Below are 12,322 nucleotides of genomic sequence, written 5' to 3'. Positions count from 1 at the left end.
ATAATTGAGAGAGAAGGAGAAGATATTCCGTTTTATTTTGTTAAAAGATGGAAACGAAATGGAGGCTTGGGGTTAAGAGTGAATAGAGTTTTAAATTTTATTATTAATGAAGGGCAATATAGTATTTTCACTACATTTTGGAACCCTCCTAATATAAATAGAGTGGATATAAATTTGATGAGGCCCCTAATTATTTCCCGGGCCCCAATTAAGCCTTGATATACATGTCTATTCGTTTTCTACTAAAAAAAGCAATAAAAAAAATAAAATCAATTGCATTGTATACCAACCAAAGTACCCTAAACGTAACAATTTTAATGGATACTTCTAACTAATAAACTTAAACTATTTTGGAACGTGGGATGTCGAAACATGAATGCATGTTAATAATATAAATAGTTGAACAAGAAGAAAGAATTAATTAAATTATTCTCGCCACACACACCATTATGTTTGGCATAATTGATGGAAAACTAAAATCTTCCAAAATTGTAACTTCTAATCCTTTAAATAGAGGGGGATGCATCAACTATTAATGCATCTATGTATATTATCTCAAAACTAAAACATTCCTTCAAACGGCAGATTGTCCATTTGTGGCTCTACGCCAAATTAAGAAGCAATTAGCACATCAAAGTGAGGACACAGTTGTCATATCAAATTCATATGTAGTCTTTTTGGTCTGTGAAACTCCCATTATCTCACTATCAATCAAAATCGCTTAAACTTTGTTATCAGGGCATTTTAGTAATTAGGAGGAGATATTTTCGGGGTCCATGAAGATGATGGGGTAGAGCTAGTTCAACGAATAAAGACAAAAGGGTCTTGTTCTCGAGCGTGGGTTTCCCTTTCGGCTTTATTTCATAGGAAGCACTATACATGTACCTACACCTGTCGGCTTTTTGGTGAGCCCGTATTCGGTCACTAAGTGTGACCGTTGAAGATTTTGATTTAGCATGCCATGCACCTCAGGATCATGGAACGCTGTTTAGGCCACCTACTACGGATCAATTACCATAATCAGAAATTAGAAATGCGGTTGGCATTTTTAGTTACCAGTATATAAGGAAGGGTTGAAGGATGAAGGAGCATGCCTCCTAACGCATGACTCTGAGAGGTGGTACAGTAGATTGGTAGGTGGATTAGGTTTGTGGGGAGTCAGGTTATCTAAATGGGAAGAGGGCAAAAACAAATTTAGTAGAGAGTACTCCACATCCGTAGGTGGGTAATTGACGACCACTCTTGTCTAGGATTGCTTCCGCTTCCGTCGTTTTGAGCAGCTCCTATGAAAAATGAGCAACTCCTTTGAAACAAAAGAACGGCGCATTCATTATTCATCTGTGAGGTTTCAACTGTTTTATTTGTCGTCTAAACATCTTTTATGTGTACATTTTTTTTTGGAAAATACTAGAACGAAGAAAAAATTTATTCCCAGCAAACCACCGAGTGAGACGTGCAGTGGGACTCATTAAAAATCATTATCATCCCAATGTTAGACGAATTCCTATGCGTCAGATTGAGTTGCTAGATTAGCAGTTAAATGTTGCAATTCAAAAAAAAAGAAAAGTGTGGCCTAAAAGTTAACATTAGTTCTCTCTCCTAGCATGTGCTCGCAGGTGAGTGGCAACGAGATTGAAGCGCTGAACGGTTCAGCGCCATAAAAATCACATTTACGCTGAATGGTTCAGCGCTCACAAAAATCACACGGACCACAAAAATCACAAAATTTGATCTGACGGCTGAAATTGGTTGCGCTGAACCAAACAACGCTGGGTGGTGGTCCCAGCTGACGTGGGATACTAATCTAGCTGCTAGATTAGGCTTAGTCCTATAGGTGCTAAGCCTTATACCCATTATTCCAGCCAGCGTTAGATCTTCCTCGGGTCATTTCTCTGGAGAGAAGTGGGGTCAGTCTATCACTCCTTTTTTTCCCTTCCATAAGTCGTCTAACCTTTTTGTCTCTATTATAGTTCTTTTTGCACCAGGTTAATTTTTAGGATGTGTCTTTTGTTTGGAAAAAGGCGTGTGCAGACTAGATCAAAATTATGAATATTATTAATGATTTATAATTTTTCTTTCAGAGCAACGTAAACCCTAGTCGCCTGAAACCTGTTTTCTTACTCAGATCGACTCCTTTGGAGCTGATCTGAGCAGACAAATCAACTCATCAATAGACGTGATTCATGATGAGAATCTCGGGGTATTTTCCTTTAATTTTCACTGCAAGTTTGATGATACCCCACTTCGAGTAGATTGTCACCTCATCTTTGATACAACAACTTTCTGGCAGGAACTTGATCTCCTACGAGTATCAGCTTTATGGGCTACTGAAGATATTGAGCAAGCAACAAGAACGTACACAACTAAGAAAACAAACGCAAAAACAGGAAACACAAGTTCTTCAATTGTTACAAAGACCCCAACGCGGAGTCGGACGATTCATCTCGATCCAGACTTCAAAAGACCGATTCAAGAAATCCTAATTACTACCTTGTTACTCAAGACCCAGTTACCGCTCATGTTACTCAAGACTATGCTACTGCTCATATTGCTTTGAATTAGTTGTAAAACATTGTTACTATAAAAACCATAGTTCATGTAAGCCTAGTTTACATGTTCTTTAAATCACGGGGTTGGATTTGATCCAACCACTGCTTTGCGCAGTCAAACAAATTAGTTTTGATTTAAAACTAATTAGGCTCTGTGATACAATTTGGTCCTTTGGGATTGCTGAAAAGGTTTCTAAGTCTGCAAATTTAGGATGGTTAGTCAAAAATTGGTGGAGATATTACGAATATAATGATTATGTTATGATCTTGAAAATTCATGTAAGTGCTCCCGGTTTTCATAATCGGCTAATGTATTATGTAATGTCCTGAGGGTTCTCATCTTTTATGAAAAACAAACAAACTAGATGAAAGCACTAAATTATCCTCATTATTTTAAACATAATTATAAGCCTTATCCTTCTAAAATTGAAACTTATTCAAATCATTCCCCTCACAAACTAAAATTAAAATCTGACTACATCAATCGATCTAAGACCTAATAAGTCTGTGTTTGAAGCAGTCTGACTATATGGACAGAGAAGATATCTCTAATAACATATCACCAGTTCGGAATCAACCAGTTGATTTTAATTAAAGTTTGGATCCAACACCTAAGAAAACTTTCACATCTAAATCAATATTTAAACATCCTCTGGATGTATAAAGTGTTGATAACTGGGAACATGCCTATAAGAACAGTTGGGTGAACTTTCTGATGAAGGTGACTCAGATATTGATAGACACGTTGATGAGGAAATCCCAGAGTATGTTAAGTTGTTGCAACCGGTTGAAAAGTTGACGACCCCTTATGTCACTCCTTTTCTGATGAACGTGACTCAGATATTGATAGAGACATTGATGACGAAGTCTCAGAGTATGTTAAGTTGTTGGAACCGATTGAAAAGTTGACGACTCCTTATGTCACTCCTTTTCTGACCCGTCTCTATCGAGGAAACGAGAAATTGAGAAGAATTTATGTAGGTCTTTTGTTTCGAATCGCTTTAACGAATCGATCTTCAAAGATTCTGAGGAAGACATGCGTAAGAAGTCACTTGAATGTGATAATCTTTATCAAAAATACTTTTTATTGGAAGAGAAACTTGTAGAATCTGAAGCAGGGATTAACTCTCAACAAAGTGCTTCTCTCGCTCGAGAAAAACGCCTTGAGGCTGATTTAGCTGCTGCTCTTGATAAAATCAAGATGTTGGAAGAGGACTTGAAAAAGTTCAATACTAGTTCAAGAGAATTAACCACTATGCTAGGAGCAAGTAAAAATCATCGTGACACACAAGGATTGGGCTATAAGGGAATAGATGCTCCAAGTATTAGCAAAGAGGTAAAATTTGTCAAGGCTAGTGATTCTTCTCAACCAAAGTTTTCCACTGATGGCAAATGTGAAACACCTATACCGACAATTAAGGTTCGGAAGAGCAAAGTATATCAACCTCCAAAGCCGGCACACAAGAATCCAGGTAAGAACATTCCTTATGTTTGCTATTATTGCAGAAATAAAGGTCACCTACAAAGGGGATGTCGTTTTCGTATAAGGAATGAGAAACTTCATGATGTTCTTGTTTTGGTACTACAAGAAGTTATGAAACTTATATTATATGTTAAGGTTAATCCCCTTAATATTACAGGTTATAGCTGTCCAACCTTTAGGCAAAGGAATCAGTGTTGTGATAAACCAAGATTTTCCTATAGACGTCATACAAAGCCTTTTCACAGTTGTAATAATTTTAAAAAGGTTAACTTTGTAAAGACGAAGACAAGATCCGATGGTCCCAATTGGAGAAAAACTAACTTGCAAAAGAATAGTCAATCCAATTCTCTTTCGAAAAACCTTGAAAAGAATAAAGAAGGTTCCGGTTGTTCCTAATCACACTCAGAAGTGGGTATCAAAGAAAGTCAATGATGCATTGAGTGTGAAAAGGAATGATCTACTAGAAAATTCCATGACTATGGAAAAGGCAAAATCCATGATGTTGGAAGTCAAAAATTTCTTGGGAAAGATGGATTTAGATATGAATGGGTCTAAAAGTGATCCCCTTCATGATAATCCAAAAGTGAAATGCAAGAATTGGTGGAAGAAGAAAATAAATAAGCCAAAAACTATAGATGGTGAAAAATCCATAGATGCGGAAAAGTTTGTTTCAACCACCCGTGGTGAGCAAGACATTGTTCACCCCAACACAACTTGATTGTGTTGAAAGTGCATCCTCACCAAGAAATGCCTTATTATGAATACGGTGAGGAGAGCAAAGAATTAGGGTGCACATATCATGTTGGCTATTATTGATGCATGTATTCTTGTTATTACTCTTTTTTTTCTCTTATTTGTATCTATTAGGTGAAAAGGAGCTACAAAGTGCTAAAAAGATCTAAGAAAAGAAGTATTGCAAGTATCCAAGTGCCCAAGTCGAAGAAAAGTATAAGAAGTGTGAGCAAAGATGCTCAAAATCAAGAAACGGGCCAAAGACCAAGCTTAACTCATTCAAATTAAGGATTTATCATCACCATATTGAAGATAATTCAATTACAAAGATAGTACAAAAAGAATTAGGTCATTCCAAGTTCGGACGAAGAAGTTATGGGCAAAACAAGCTTATCGAATATCAACGTCTACATGAGGGTACACATACACAAACAGAAGAAAGCTCGAAAAAGTAAAGAGACATAAATCTCAAGATAATCGAACTATATGATCCACAAATTGTGAGTTTCAATCAACAGTTCCAATAAACACTTACACTATTCAAAGGTACACTCACCTCTTGTCTCTCAAATTGAACCTTGTTTGTAGAACAAGTTCAAGCACTAAGATCTGAACTACAAGCCTCTACAAAAAGGATTGAGGAGAAAATAAAACTTGTTGAAATCCAGATTGGATCTTATTGAAGAGGAGCTTGATGACTACAGAAACTATGAAAATAGTCTGGAAATCTCAAAGTAAAACTCTTTTAGATCAGTTTTTTTTAATGTAGGAAACTTCTCATGAGAATTTATTCTTATTTTGAGAAGGATAACTAGGGTTTAGATTTATTTATTTAAGTTCTAGAGTTGTTGGAAGATGAACTTGCAGTATGTAATCATTATTAGTTTAATTATTGCAAAAGTCTTATGACATATTTGTGCCTTTACGTTTTCGTGAATCAGCTAATATTTCATATATGCTCAGAAGTTAAATCTATTATGTTTATTTACTAGAAATAACCCGTGTCGTACCAACACGGTATAAGCATTTTTTATTTGCTTCTACATTTAATATTTTAATTAATATCTATTTATGTTATCCATTAATTAATGTCTTGATTTATGTGATCCATTAATTAAAGATCAATAAATTAAGGTTCATAATGAAAGGGGTTACAAACACCATGATCGTCGGATGTCTATTATTAGGATGAGATTGGGATGGTCGGATCACCCATTTGTCTCTAAAAATGTTATCTGACCGTCGATGCTCAAAAACCCATGCTGTTTTGTATTATAGATAAAAGAATAATAGAACAAACTCTTTGAGAATTTTCTCGTAGTATTGATCTACTTGCACTACACCAAATCCAGGTTTTTGTCACAGAGCATATCTGTTACTGTTTACATTTGTAACACATATACGCCGTTGCAGAAGCGATAATAATTGTTGTTATCCGTTGCAACGGTTTTTTTTGTGACAACTATTATTTAAAGCCACACTTACTAATCGTTATACAATAAAACAACAACGATTAACCTAATTTAAAGGTGGCGACGCATGTCCAATTTGTCACAATAATTCCAACAGTTATAGCTGTGAGTGAATTTTGCAACAATTTAGTAGAGGACACGTGTCTCTTTTTGTGACGGTTACGGTAACACCTATAAGTGTTACCTATTTCTTGTAACATATCTTTGAATGACACGTGTCGTCTTCTTACATCAACACTGAGATTATGACACGTGTCGTCTTCTTACATCAACACTGAGATGATGACACGTGTCTTTTAAGTGACACTTTTTGTTACAATTATTCCTGTGACAAATCTTTAAATTACAATTAAATAAAATGGATAGTCTAGGTCCATTATCACGGGCCTGGACTTTCAGTTTACAGGCCTGCAGTTTCTTATTTCCCAATCTGCAAAATATTCATTACAGAATTTTCCCATTCATATTCATGACAGACTTTTACCATTCACATTCATTAGCTTATTCCAGCTTCATCTCTTTACATCAGGAATCTTCACAAGAAGAAAATAAAATGAACCAGCGAAGGTTGCAAAACATGATAACAACAAGCAGATAAAACCTAGATGCATAGCAAAAGTAGATGGATATCCTTAGATTTCACAAATCAGTGAGCAGGGAGTTACCTCAAACCCTTCCAGATATCGGCTTTTAACTCTTGCGGAACTAGCCTCCAACAAAGAAAGAAATAGGGCACTGCATCCCAACAATCTACACTATGCAAGTAGCAAAAACTATTCAGCATGATCACCAATAATTCTGTCAGCTTCATCGGAAGTAAGCAACAGTTTCAGGCTATCTACATGACTGCATTCACAGCTGCAGGATCAGGTGGTGAAACTGCATTTGCTTCATTGTTGGGAATATTACTTTACTTAAATTCATCTGCAAGAAATTAGAACAAAATAATCACACAACATGTTTGTAAGAACAACAAAACCATAATAGCATTGACTTTAAGGAATGAGTAGTATGGGATGGGTTAATCCTACTTTTAAATGCAAAAGTAATGGATTAGTAAATACAAATAACTTAAGACAGTTATGATATATTATTACAGTACGTCAATAACTCTGGTCGCATATAACTAACAATCACAAGACGCGGTTCTTCCCCTTAGAAATCCTCATTGAAATCATGAAGTAGCCAAGGTTCCTGCAGTAATAGCATATTATGTTGTGTCAGGATCCAACAAGCACAAAATAGAACCATTGGTTAATCATAATTGACACTTACACTAGTCTTTTTAGTGTTACATTATGGGTTCCAACCAATATTAATGACCATCTTATAAACTCAGTGAACACCAAGAAGAATTTCATACCAAAGACACGCCTGGCAAATGGTTTCAACATGATTTTTTCATTAGAAATTTAAGCATGTGCAAAAAAATTAAAAACCATTTACAATGTGCCCTCAATAACAAGGTCGTTGGAAGGATCGACATCCAACAACTTCACCACCTAAAAGAATCTTAAGAACAAAATCAAGCAGCAAATGCAGATTGGACGCATAAATGGAATTTATCCGCAGTTAAGAATAATAGTAAGATATGCAAAAGCATCTCACAATTCAGGATTATTTCCATCCTAAACACACACGTAACGAGATGAAAGATCAAATATGTAAAAATTAATCTGAATGTATTGAGTTAATCTCTAATCTAGTATCTGGTTGTTTAAGATAGGATAAATATCTAGCGGAACCTGACCTTCGGGATAGGTGAATTTATTTTCTATGCTTTCCCTAGAGACGAACCTTATGACATAGGTACATCATGTCCCTTCAAATGTTCAATTAATCGGTTGGCACCAGGAAGAGGTCTTATTTAGCACTAGCTACAGTAAACAACATAATAGTTTAATAACCAATCATGGAAACACTCATAGATCATACAGACACTACCAGTTAGCCAAAGTATAGTATCTACTCCAAAAGGCTCGTTATTGTCTTTGTGATATCCTAGAGAGAAGATAGTCGATGACAAAATTAAAAGAACACAAGAAAGAAACAAAGATAGAAAGAACGAAAAAAGAAAGCAAGAGATCTGTATCTATCCAATAGTGCAGATACATCTTATGTAATAGTGCAGAACTGTCTTAAGTTATCTGCATAATATTAAGTGTTTTACAGTCCATACTACTCATCTATTAACACAGTCCTTATACATACATACGAGCACAAATCGAGCTTACCCCGAAGTTGTTGTGCTTGAGAACCCCTAAAATCAAATTCATCATGCTTCTCTGCTCTTGACTGATATTGTCAACGATCGCGGAGGTATGTAGCAATTGGTACTGCATGTGGTGAATTTGTAGCATTCAGTACCGCCACCGAGGTGGTGAATCTGTAGCAGACCAAACCCATATATTAGCACCAGATAAATAAAATAATTCAATCAAGCTATACTGACTGCATAATCCTATTTCCTTGGGAGACATAAACAAGATCACCAAGTTTCCAGTAAGAAAAAATTAAGAACCCTAGAGAATTATTGAACATCAAAACAGTGACTACATCCAACCCCTAGATGATATGTTCCCAACAAGCAGTACTTGTGTACAGACTTGTGTACAGACAGTTTGAGAAAAACCGTAAAATCATCAATTTGAAAATAAATCACTATGACATATAAGATCTTTACAAAACCTCAAGACCTTATACTGGAAACTCCTCCTCGCAAACATGGAAGGCAGAAAATAAGTACAAGCAATTATCCTGGATACATACCAACTGCAAATACAGCTAAACGACACCACCAACAACATGAAAGGCCAATTTGAAGCTTGGACTGATTCATTGAAAGGAATCAGTCAACCACCCAAACCATAATTACCAAAAGTAATCTTAATTTCAAATTAAAATTTAGAACTACATATATTTGTAACCATCACTTTCTGTTATCAATAGGGAATAAAAAAAGTAAACTTCCTGAGGGAAAAACACAAAACAGTAAACGAAAAAAGAAGAAAACCCCTTTAAAAGAAAAATCAACAACATACTTAAATAAGATATATACATTTTAAAACAGAATCATCAAAATGAGTACTTGATATGCCTAAAAATAAGCTCAAAATGATTAAAAGGAATTGATAGATTGAAGCAAGGAGATTGGGAGATAAGAGACATGTACTGAGATTAGAAATTGATACATTTTCAGAAAAGCAAGTCAGATGAGGCTACAAACTTAATCAAATTTAGCAAAGGCAAGCAAATAAATAAAGCCAGAAAATAAAGCAACTTGGATTTTTATAGGTATCCAATTAAACATAAGAAAACACTTAACTAGCTATTTAGTTAGTCAGTAAGGAAACAAAATCATCCAAATTTAATCTAGTTACCTCTTCATCAACTCCAGAATTCAGATTTTATAATTGATCACTACGATTCATTACTTTCATATCCCTAAACAAATCAATAAGTTAAACAGATTTTTACTTCATAAAACAAATTTGTCCACAATCTTCCACATAAAACATACAAGTAAACCTAGAATAAAAAATCTCTAAACACAAAACATAAACCGAAAGATAAGAGAAACCCAATCTTCATCTCATGTTTAAATAATACCAAAACAAAGAAATAAATCCTAGAAAATTGACAAAGACAGATATGAAGAAAACTGAAATATAAATTGAGATTAACAACATGTCATGTTTTAAAACAGCATGAAATCCAATATCAGAAACATAGAAATTGAAAATTTATAAAGAGATTTAATCTACATAAGAAATCAGGCTCACAAAACCGAGTTATTAAAATTCAAAACAAATAAAAGTTGAGGAGAATTTATACCTGGAGAAGTTCAAGAAATCCAACTGAGGTTGATTGTTCGTCTTCTAAAAACTCCTACAATAAAACCCAAAAGAGATTTCAAACCCTAATAGCAAACAAAATCAACAAGAACAAAGAGAGAAAAAGGGGAAATTACATTTAAACCGTAACTTTAGTTCCAATAAGAAGAACTATTAATACCACAATAACAACAAAGATGAAAAAGGAAATGGTTAAGAAGAATGGTTTTGAGTTAAGATTGAAGAAAATGGTTTTATATCGAACATAATGATATAAATAGATCTGGAGTGAAGAAGGAAATGGTTTTTCCTCCTGGTTCATGGTGTAGTGTTCATGAAGATCTGTTAGTTTTTGTAAGAAACCCGATGGATCTGGAGAGGTAAGATATTTTTCTTCGGAGGCAGAAAAATGTTGAGAGAGAAGAGAAGAGGGGACTTGCAGAGAAATGGAAGAAGAGGCAGCAAAACGATAAGGTTTAACTAGGTTTGGTTAAGAGAAGAGTGGGACTCACAGCTGCTGGATGTAGGGATGCACGGAACCGAGCCGAACCGGGGTGAACCGAACCTTAACTGAACTGAACCGTACATCCAACGGTCAGTTTCAGTTCATAACACAAGAATGGTTGATATTTCAGTTCAGTCTACGGTTTGTATGGTCAAGTCGAACCGAACTGAACCGATAAAACCGATGAATATAGACCCTTGATTTGTATCACCCTAATCAATCCTAACCGTCTATATCTAAAACCCTAACTACTTAAACTCTCAGCTGGTTCACCTGATTTCATTTTTTTCTTTCCATTTCTCTTACCTCACCAGTCGCCTCCACCACTACTCATCAGAGAACCACCTCCATCACCTCTCCATCGATCGTCACCACCTCTAGCAAGCCAATTTATTGATTTCTTTTTAGTTTCCTCTTCTATTTTTCCTTACTTTCTTCTTTTTTTTGTTCTTTTGTTAGTTTTCAGTTTCTAGGGTTTCTTAGTTTGTTGAACAAAACCAATGGATTGATTTGTTTTTAGTTTCTGTTTATAAATCCATGTTTGTTGTCAATCGATATGGGTCTTAATTATTTTTCTGTTTTTTGTAATATGCAGAAAGACTGAGAGGAGCAACAACAGTTCTTCATCAATTATAGACTGTATAGTTGTGTTTGTGTTAAGACTTTGAGGAGCAGGTAACTTGTGTTTCTTCCTTTTCAGAGATTTTTTTAGTGTTTTTCATTACTAGGGTTTCTCTATTTGTTCTTTTGTTTGGGTTTAGGGTTTCAATTTGTTGAAGTAAATCAACCGATTGATTTCTTTTTAGTTTCTGTTTATCAATCGATTTTTGTTGTCAATCAATTTCTTTTTAATTATTTTTTCTGTTTTTTATTTATATGCAGAAAGACTGAGAGGAGGAGCAGGAGTTCTTCATCAGTATAGTTGCGTTAAGACTTAGAGGAGCAGGTAACAAATATTTTTTTTTCCATCTAGAGATTTTTCTTTGTTTTTTACTTCTTTTGTGCAAGGAAAATAGATTTAGAGATGTTCATGTCAGGTGCAAGTGTTGGGTTCTAGAGTTGTTCTTTTAATTTTGGGTATATGAAATATTTGCAAGTGTTCATTTTTCAGTTTGATAAGAGTGTGTTATTTTGTTAGGTTCTGAATATAACTTTTAAAGTTTCTGCATTAAGAAAAAGAATTAGTTGCCATGAATGATGAACTCAAGCTTATTGGCTAGAAATTGATGTTGTAACATAAGGATTGCAATGGATAGAATTGCAACCAAAGAAATTTTGTTTATTGGCTTCTAATACTAGCCATGAATTACAATGGTAGGCTGGTATCTAGATAGTTTGTCATGGACCTGCAAAGAAGTTAAGTTGTTTTGTTTATTTTTCATGAATTTAGTGGATCAGTTTCGAGTCTTTCGACGCATAAGGATTAGATCATGGCCTGTTCCTATTAGATTTCGTATGAGTTATGTACTCGTGAGAGTCTGAGACTAGTCACTAGCTTGAAGGCTAGAAGAGAGTTATGTTGTACATGTATAATGTTCTTAAAGAGTTTCAATTTTCAAAGCTCATATAGTTTGCATTTTTATGCAGAATTGGATTTTTTTGCTATACCCGTCTCTTCAGTTGCATCCGATTCTGCATTCAGTACAAGAAAGCGTATTCTTACTCCATGGAGAAGCTCATTGTCTGCCAGGACAGTTGAGGCACTTATCTGTGCGCAAAGCTGGTTACAACACCCCATTTCTCTTGAT

The 12,322-nt window shown here is 35.0% G+C and overlaps 1 long non-coding RNA gene across 4 annotated transcripts; it reads right to left on the bottom strand.

Moving 5' to 3' along the window:
• Positions 1 to 6,613: 6,613 nt before the first annotated feature.
• LOC113333324 lies at positions 6,614 to 10,537 on the bottom strand. 4 transcript variants are annotated; one of them, XR_003351925.1, is made up of 5 exons: positions 10,071 to 10,537; positions 8,471 to 8,622; positions 7,339 to 7,430; positions 6,902 to 7,160; positions 6,614 to 6,769 (listed from the first exon to the last, which is right to left on the bottom strand). It is a non-coding gene; the product is annotated as an uncharacterized LOC113333324 (long non-coding RNA). The 4 variants fall into 4 exon arrangements; XR_003351924.1 differs by having other exon boundaries at positions 6,614 to 7,160; positions 10,071 to 10,124; positions 10,207 to 10,537; XR_003351923.1 differs by having other exon boundaries at positions 6,614 to 7,160.
• Positions 10,538 to 12,322: the final 1,785 nt, after the last annotated feature.

Source organism: Papaver somniferum, unplaced genomic scaffold (assembly GCF_003573695.1).
Source record: "Papaver somniferum cultivar HN1 unplaced genomic scaffold, ASM357369v1 unplaced-scaffold_132, whole genome shotgun sequence".
NCBI classification, from domain to species: Eukaryota; Viridiplantae; Streptophyta; class Magnoliopsida; order Ranunculales; family Papaveraceae; genus Papaver; species Papaver somniferum.
This window is presented reverse-complemented; position numbering and strand designations above follow the sequence as displayed.